Source organism: Capsicum annuum, chromosome 11 (assembly GCF_002878395.1).
Source record: "Capsicum annuum cultivar UCD-10X-F1 chromosome 11, UCD10Xv1.1, whole genome shotgun sequence".
Taxonomy (NCBI): Eukaryota; Viridiplantae; Streptophyta; class Magnoliopsida; order Solanales; family Solanaceae; genus Capsicum; species Capsicum annuum.
In genome coordinates, this window is record NC_061121.1 from 61,408,123 (window position 1) to 61,416,961 (window position 8,839).

Below are 8,839 nucleotides of genomic sequence, written 5' to 3' on the forward strand. Positions count from 1 at the left end.
CAGTGTAGATGCAAGCGCCTTGGCCTTGTGGATCCATGGCCTTCCCAACAACAGATTGTAAAAAGATTCTACATTCAATACTTGAAACTCTATGGCGAACTCAACAGGCCCTATGGTCAACATTAGTTCTATTTCGCCAATGTAATTTGATTTTGCACCATCGAAATCCCTAACACATACACTGTTGGGCCTGATCCTGTCAGCACCAATATTCAACTTTTGCAAAGTAGAAATAGGGCAGATATTTGCACCTGAACCTCCATCAATCATAACATGAGTGGCGTAGAAATCTTCACACTTCACTGTAATGTAAAGGCCCCGATTATGCGTCGTACCTTCAACAGGCAATTCATCGTCAGAAAACTGACCCGATTGACCTCAAAGATTTTTCCAACCATTTTCTCAAGTTGGTTGATTGTAATCTCCCTTGAAACATATGCTTCATTTAATACCTTCAGTAAAACATCACGATGCTCCTTGGAGTGCAACAACAAAGATAAAAGGGAAATTTGAGTAGGGGTTTTCTTCAACTGGTCTAATATTGAATACTCTAGCAACTTTATCTTCTTCAAAAATTCTTCGGCTTCCTCTTTGATGATAGGCTTTTTGATAGATGACGGTCCACTCACCGTTGGCTTGGACTTTCTTAAGCTTTCAGGCACGAAGCATCTTTCTGACCTAGTCAAACCCCTTACCTCATCTACATCTTCCACAACTTCTTTCCCGTGATAGGTCATCACAATCCACTCATAATTCCAGGAAATCCTTTTTGTATCAACTATCGGAGGTTGGGTCACCGGTTTGAGGACAATAGGCGCTACCAGTGCTCCTTTCACAGTCAAGATGGGCTGACTCAGAGCTCCCATCACTGTCAAGTTAGGTTTATCCTGACTTAAATCAACATGCCTTCTGGTGCCCTTACTGTTATCAAGGGTTTCTTTGTGCTTTCTTGGGCTTTATCTTCTCTCATTCCTTCCTGGCCCAATGACATTGCTTTCAAAGACTCCGCTACATTCATCGATTTCTCCTCAATGGTCTGTATCTTGACAATAGGCTTATAACCCCTCAAAGACTCTTTCCCACCATATATCAATTCTAGCATATTGGCTTCAGCATGGGTTGGCAGCGGATTCTGTTAATGTTTGGACCCTCCCGGGCCTGGACTAGTATCTGATTTTTGTCAATTAAATCTTGGACAGCTCTCTTTAAATGCCAGCATTTCTCGATATCATGGCCAGGCATATCAGAACAGTATGCACACCTTAAAGAATAATCGAGATTCCTCGGCGGGGGATTTAAAAGCCTCCCTTGAATTGGGCTTAAAACCTTCAACTTTCTCAACCTATCAAACAAGATAGCATATGACTCCCCAAGAGGTGTGAATTGATTTTTGACCGCCTTCTCCTTCTTATACTCGGTCCTAGGCTAAAAACTAGGTCTGGAGAGGTTTTGGTAATTTGGTGGAGCGAATGGGCGATTTTGTGGAGCTTGCGCGCGCCATTAAGGGTAAGAAGGGGTTTGGGCATATGGCTGTGCGCTATATACTGGGTTCGGGGGTGGTGGAATAGAATATAAAGGGTTTTATGGAGGGTAGTAATAGTGGGGAGGAATATATGAAGCTTGGGTGTAGACTTGGTCTTGGGCTTGGGGATAGGGGCGAGGTGGTCTTTTGGGATAGGAATGGGTTCCAGCTACGACAGTCGCTACATCCTCTTTCTTCTTTTTACCTCCAAATGTGCCATATCCACCTTGAATCGCTTGTGTGGTGGCTTTTAATGGGGCAAAACTCACTATTTGGCCGTTCTTAATTTCGTCCTTTATCATCTCTCCCATTTTGAGGACTTCCATAAAAGATTTTTCCATTGCCGGAAGTAAATGCTGAAAATAGGTCTCATCCTGCGCCTGAATGAAAACTTCTACCAACTTACTTTCTTTCATTAGAGGCTTTACCCTGGCGGCCTATTCATACCACCTTATCGCATATTTCCTAAAACCTTCAGTGCTCTTTTTCTTCATATTGACCAAGGATTTTTCGTCCGGAATCAGGTCGATGTTATACTGAAAATATTGAATAAATTCAGAAGCCAAATCATCCCAGCTGTTCCATTTATCGATATCTCGATCGATAAACCATTCTGAGGCCATATCTGAAAGACTCTAACCAAAGAAGGCCATGAGCAATTCTTCCTTTCCTCCTGCAGCCCTCAACTAGTTGCAATAACGTCTTAAGTGTGCCACGGGATCGTTGTGTCCTGCATACTTCTCAAACTTAGGCATCTTAAAATCGGGGAGAAGATTGATGCCTAGGAACATGCAAAGATCTTTATAGGAAACACTCCTATAATCTCCGATTCCTTGCAAATTCCTCATTGCCTGCTCTAAACTGTTCAATTTTCGGGCTATGATATCTTGTTCCTCTGCTGCGACAGGTTTCTCTATATCAAATGGAAATGCAGGCGGCTGAGTGTACCCATATGGTTCATTTATTTGCAAAGTAGGCTCCAGGGCGTAATACTGACTATCTGAAACCTTCAGTATTGGCTCACTGACAGACCTAGGAAGCCTCGTTGTGGGACGCACAGCATATATGGGAGTTTCATGTGGTGGCGGAGCCACAAATATCGGTGTGAGTGGTGGCGCTAGCTGAGCAGCTAGTCTTGATTGGGGAGCTGCCAAGGGCACACCAGAACTGCCAGGATAATAATGTCGCGGAGTGAATCCTGGCGCGTGCTCAGGTGACTCAGTAGGAGCAGAGAATTGTGCCTGAGAGAGTGGTGGGCAATTAGAGATATTCCCAAGACCTTCAGGGAGCGAAGGAGGAGGAATTCCGCTGGCCCATGCCCGGTGTAAATCTATCAATTGTTGCCTGAGCCTTACTACCTCATCATTGTGTTCAGAACTTTCTTCCCTGTGATCCTGATCAGGGTCAATGAGCGAATTTTCAATCTCCCTGCTAGCCATGGCGAGCTTTGCTTTGGATCTGGTGAAGTATGGGTGACTAGCCAGAGTTCTGCAAACCTACCACTGTTATCTGAAAGAACATACTCATCAAAGACGACAACCGTTAGGATTAGGGCACACAACAAGCATGGGAATCACATTGGTAAAATTGCCCTAATTCATGTTCATTTCTACCAGCTTTTGAGGGTAGCGAGGTCATTTTAACATCATCCTGATTTTTGTCTACACTTTTTTCTACGCTCCTTATTATTATTATTTTTTCGTATCCATCTCTGTTTTCTTCTTTTCTCTCGTTATCTACCTTTATTTTATCATTCTTTATGGCTTTTGTTTTTCTTTAAAAGAGGAAAAATAATGAAAAACAACGAAACAAAATGATTAGATCGAACCCAAAAGTAGGTTGCCTACGTATCATGTCGTACATGAATCAGATCTTGCGTAGTTCGGGCCTTGCCAAAATGGCCAATTAAACCTTTTTTTTTTCTTGAAACTTTAAGAAGAAAAGAAAAATAACAATTTGTCAAAAGAATTGACGAACATCTTTTGTATTTTTTTTACTTTTAAAATACCTATACAAAACGAAACCTATGATTACCAAAGAAAAATCTTTTGGGGTTTTCAATTTTGAATTTCATATGAAAAGGAAACTTGAACCTATTAAAGAAAAATCTTTTTGTAGTTTTCTTTTAAAGACGTATATGAAACGCCTACTATAAATGGAGAGCGAAGAAATATTTTTGAATTTTTTCAAATAAGATCCCCGAACCAACAATAGGTTGCCTACGTATCTCACTCCCGAAAGAGGAGAATCAGGGGTGCGTAGTTCGTCCAGATTGGACAATTAACGATTTACTAATAAATTGGTTCTAATTTAAGGGACACTATCAAAGACAAACGAAAAAAAAAAACTTTTGAATTTTCAGCTAGACACTGACAACACTAATTATGAAGAAAAATCTTTTTGGCATTTTTGTTTTTGACAAATAGGTAGAAAAGGCAAACAAAACTTTTTTTTTTCTCTCTTTTTTTTTTCATCATTTTTTTTTTGAATTTACAGTACTTTACAAAACGTAAAAAAATCTTTTTGAGTTTTTGAATTGTGAAAAACAAAAGTCATAACGAATTCTAAAATAAACTACGACATTCCTCTTTTTTCATTCCTTTTGACTTACTTTTATATATTTTTTTTTCTTTTTTGTTTTTGCCTAGGCACCTTACTCCTAAATTTTATTTTATTTTATTATTTTCTCTCTTTTTTTTTCTCAAAAATCAATCCGTCAAATGACCATGTTACCCTTAAAAATGCAACAGTTAGCACGTAGGGATGCTTTAGAGGTGAGTCTCCTACAAAGGGCCATGTGGGTCCTGCTAGGTCTCCGTATGATGCACATAAGCATGACCTAAAGGCTGACCTACGTTGTGGTTCACTAACAAGGTTGTTCGGGGGAGCGTATGGTCGATAGTGGCTTCTTTGGTTTCCACCTACTCCATAACACCGACGGCTCCCCCCCCCCCCTAAAATAAGGGTGACTCAACTAGAGATTGTGTACAACACGTGTACTACGGACTTGTTGCAGAAAGAAGGCTGGCGGGTGGACACATGATGACAGATATAAAGCGGTAACACATAGGATAAATACTATAAACAAAGAGCACAAAAATGCACAAAAGTGAAAACAATAACACAAACAAAATCACAAACAATGCTTATACACTCGTAATGCCAAACAAAGCCAATACGACTCCAAAAATAGCTCAAATTCTGAAAACTTGTCATAGTTCCCCAGCAGAGTCGCCAGAAGCTGTCACACCCCTTTTTTTTGCGTACTCCAAAAAATGTATATTTTAAAGTTCGAAAGGGTTTTATTATTTAAGTGACAAGAAATGAAAATTTGCTTCGGAAAAGGATTATTTACATTTTTTGTTCAGAGTCGTCACTTGGCATAATCCGGTGTGCCAAGTCACCTTTGGAAAATCCTTTTCGAAACCATTTGATTCTTAAACTGGTTTGCGAACAGAGATTCCGGGTAAGGAATTCTGTTGACCGAGGGGAAGGTGTTAGGCACCCCTCGATCTCGTGGTTCAACCACGGTCGCTTGGTAGAGTGTATCGACTATTTTTGGCATTATGAAATGTATAAACCACACAAAAGAACGTAAAATAATCAAACAATAAACAAAACAAAGCGGTCCAAAAACGTAAAGTCCAGTCCAATTATACAGTCCAAAAAATAGAAAAAAAAATACGAAAATATAAATCCTAGTCTAAACTAAATCTAGACTAAGCTCCAATGCCTTACCCGATGCCGTGGGCCTTCATCACTATTATTTTCCGCCAACATGATACGTCGGGGCATTCTCCGATGAATAAATACAAGTGATCTCGGGGCATTCCCCGGCTAAATAAATACATCTAAATTAAACACGATAATCTAGAAAGAGACATTCACACGCACATTCCAACATCCCACGAAACACTTATTCCTAAATTTCGCCTACCCGGCCTACGTTTGCCTACCCGTTTGATGACATATCGCGTTCAACATCAACAATGTATCAAAAAATATCATAATATTCACTTTTATCAATTTTCGATTCCCGTCCCCAAATCTATTTCAACCAACATGATTAACACATGCTTCAATTTATCAATTCACTTTTCAAAGTCCGAAACCAACATCAACCAACACATAACACATATTCGAACATACCAAGCACGCAACAAATAAATCATCCACACCCACAACATCACAAAAAGTCAAAATAAATTAAAGATTCGGTTAGAAGAAATGGACCTCGATGAAATTAATCCTTGTCGATAATAAAGAAATTCGAAGACCAAAATACTCGACCGAAGAACCTCGATTGCGATGAATCCAACTCGATAGAGAGAAAAGCTAATAGGACAACTTCCAAATCAGTGAGACAAACTTTGTTATACGAAACAACCAAGAACGACGACGCGATTCGATAAAGACAACTCGAAATCCAATATCGACGACGAACTAAGAAATAGACGAAACCAAGACCCCACAACAAACAACAGGAAACCACAACGCAGATCGAGCTCCGGTGAGCTCCGGTGACAGAGAAGATGGCGGCGGCGCCTGTTCTCCGATGGCGGCACTGGTTCGCCGGCTGTTTCGCTGGATGGGTGAGTTGCGGATGGAGCCAGTGGCCGACGCGCCGCAGTCGGAACAGCGACTGCTGGCGGCGGAGCAGCAGCTGGTTTTGCTTTCTTCTCCGACAGCGATGGGGGTTTGGTCGGTGACGGCGGCGGCAGATCTGGAGGATTTAGTCGGAGATCTGATGAGAGAAGACATTGACGGTGGTAGCGGTGGCGGTGGCAATGGTTTCGCTGGTCACCGGCCGAAAGGAGCTTAGAGAGAAAAAGAGAACGCGAGAGTCTAGAGAGAAAGAGCTGATTCTTTTTTTCTTTTTCTGTTCTTGTCAAAAAAAATCTCCTCCTTTGTATGTGTGTATTTGTGTATATATATTGTATTTTTCCTTTTTTTTTTTTGGTCCTTTCTTTTTGGACAAGAAACAAAAGAGAGAGGGGGGTGACGTGGGGTAGGGGTAAGGGGTAGGGTATGGGGTGATTAGGTGGAAAAAATTACGTGTCTACACATCGAATATCAAAAACCTTAGAGCTGCCTAACCTGCTGACATCCCGACGAAGAGAGGGAGTAAAACTCATATAGAAAAATATAATATGTATTAGCCAAGGAAGAATAAAGTACATGCAATAACAAATACCATAGACTCATATATACATGAGTAAAAGGAAATAGTTCTTTTTTGAATATAAATAGAAATGAGAATTTTTCTTAAGAAATCTTTTTTCGAAAGCATAAAATTTAATTACGAAAAAAATATTATCTATCTAAGATGCTGACTCTAATAAAAACATTCGTAAGTAAAAATAATTCTTTTAATTTTTGTATATGAAATTAATCTCTCCTTTCTCTATTAAATAATATAAAATAAAAGTGTATCCTCAAATTCTATTTATTATTTCCAACACATATGAATATTACTAAAAATATAATGGTGATTTCATTAACTTATAACCTTTTTCTATGTGTTATGTAAGAAGTTATTTAAAAAAATTTATCCCAATTATTATTTTTTTATTACTGCGCGAAGCGCGACTAAATTCACTAGTTCTTAATAAAATTAGAAACCTAATTATTTGATATGCTCTCGGTAAAACTAAAACTTCATTTCTAATTAGCTATATGATAATTGCAGCTTGCTAAAGTTTGATAATAGAACAACAGAATAGTTGATGTAATTTTATAAGTGAAATTTGGATAGTGTATTGTGTATGTAAGTCTTATTCATATCTTTTGAAGATGGAAAACTATTTTTGAAAGGCTTCAATTTAGGTAAAACATATACTCTAATACAGAATAAATAAGTATGAAAAGGAAGTACAATAACAAAAAAGTCATGATAAAAATAATAAAGGATAGAACTACAACAACAATAATAAATAAATTTTAGAAAATAACATATAATATTAAAATTAAATAATAAAATAATAGAAAAAAGCAATAATAGAAATATAATACCTATATCTATAATCTGTAATCTATATCTATATTTATATTTATAATCTATATCTATAATAATATAATAATATATTAAAAGTATAAAGACTCTTAGAAAAGCGATTTAAACTTTTTATCCTTCATTAAAAGTCTCTTCTTTAGATAAAATCGTCTTTTTCCTTTATCTTAAAATAATTATTATTTATTTAACTTTAAAATTATTTAACATACTTATTTAATTAACTATTCTATATCAATTAGAACACTCAAAAAAGGACGGTCGGCTAAATACTTGGCTAAACCCACTTGAGAAACTAATAGAATTGGCTCTCTAGCATTAATTTTTTTTTTTTAACCTCTTATATATATGCTTAAAATATGCTTCTTCTACTTCTATGTATTCTTTTTATTTTGATTTTAATTTTGATTCAAGTAATGTTTATTGTTAATCATATTCTTGTATCGTTTCTTTCTTTATTTCTTTTAATTGATAAATTTAAAAATTATATAATCAACAATTATTATGATTTTTCACTCTTGATAATTTCTTGTATTTTTTCTTTCAATTGAAAGATTAGACGAAACAAGCATGTTATCGTCGAAAAAGTAGTTGAAAATTAAAGTTTGTCTTTTTTTTATTGATTATTAATTTTTTTTTCTTATTCAATTTACTAAAAATTTCTAATCTTTAGAAATTTAAATAATTCTCTCTAATCTATTCCAGATATTTATAAGGTAGTTTTGCAATCTATTATTTTTGGTTTGGCTGTTAAATTTTATCTTATTGAGGAATTTTTCCTATAAACCATAGAATAGCAATATAATCTACTCCTAAAGAATTTTGTTTACGGGAAAATCATTCTCTCAAATTATTAAACGAACGATTTATTTTCCTTCATCAAAAATTCTCTTTCTCCAAAATTTTTTTTTGTTCTTTAAAAAAAATATGATATAAGGAGTATTGTCAATTTTTTTGTTAAATACTCATTACATATAACAATAAAAGATATGTCAATGGATATTAGAGAAAATATTGAACAATATGTTATTATGTTGGTAACGACCTAAACAAGGATTTGAATGTAGATCGGAATCTTTCACAAGAATAATATAGTAAAAATTATCTTATATATACTTATTAGACTGTTTCGTATATGAAATCTGCATAAAATCAGTATGAAATATCAATATTTTGTTCAAGGCTTATAAAATAGTTTCTTACATGTTATGTTTATATGAAATGGGTATAATAATTGCAAAAGTTGGTATAGAAATCGAATTTCACCAAATATCATTCGTTATTATTTATTTTAATGTATGAAATAA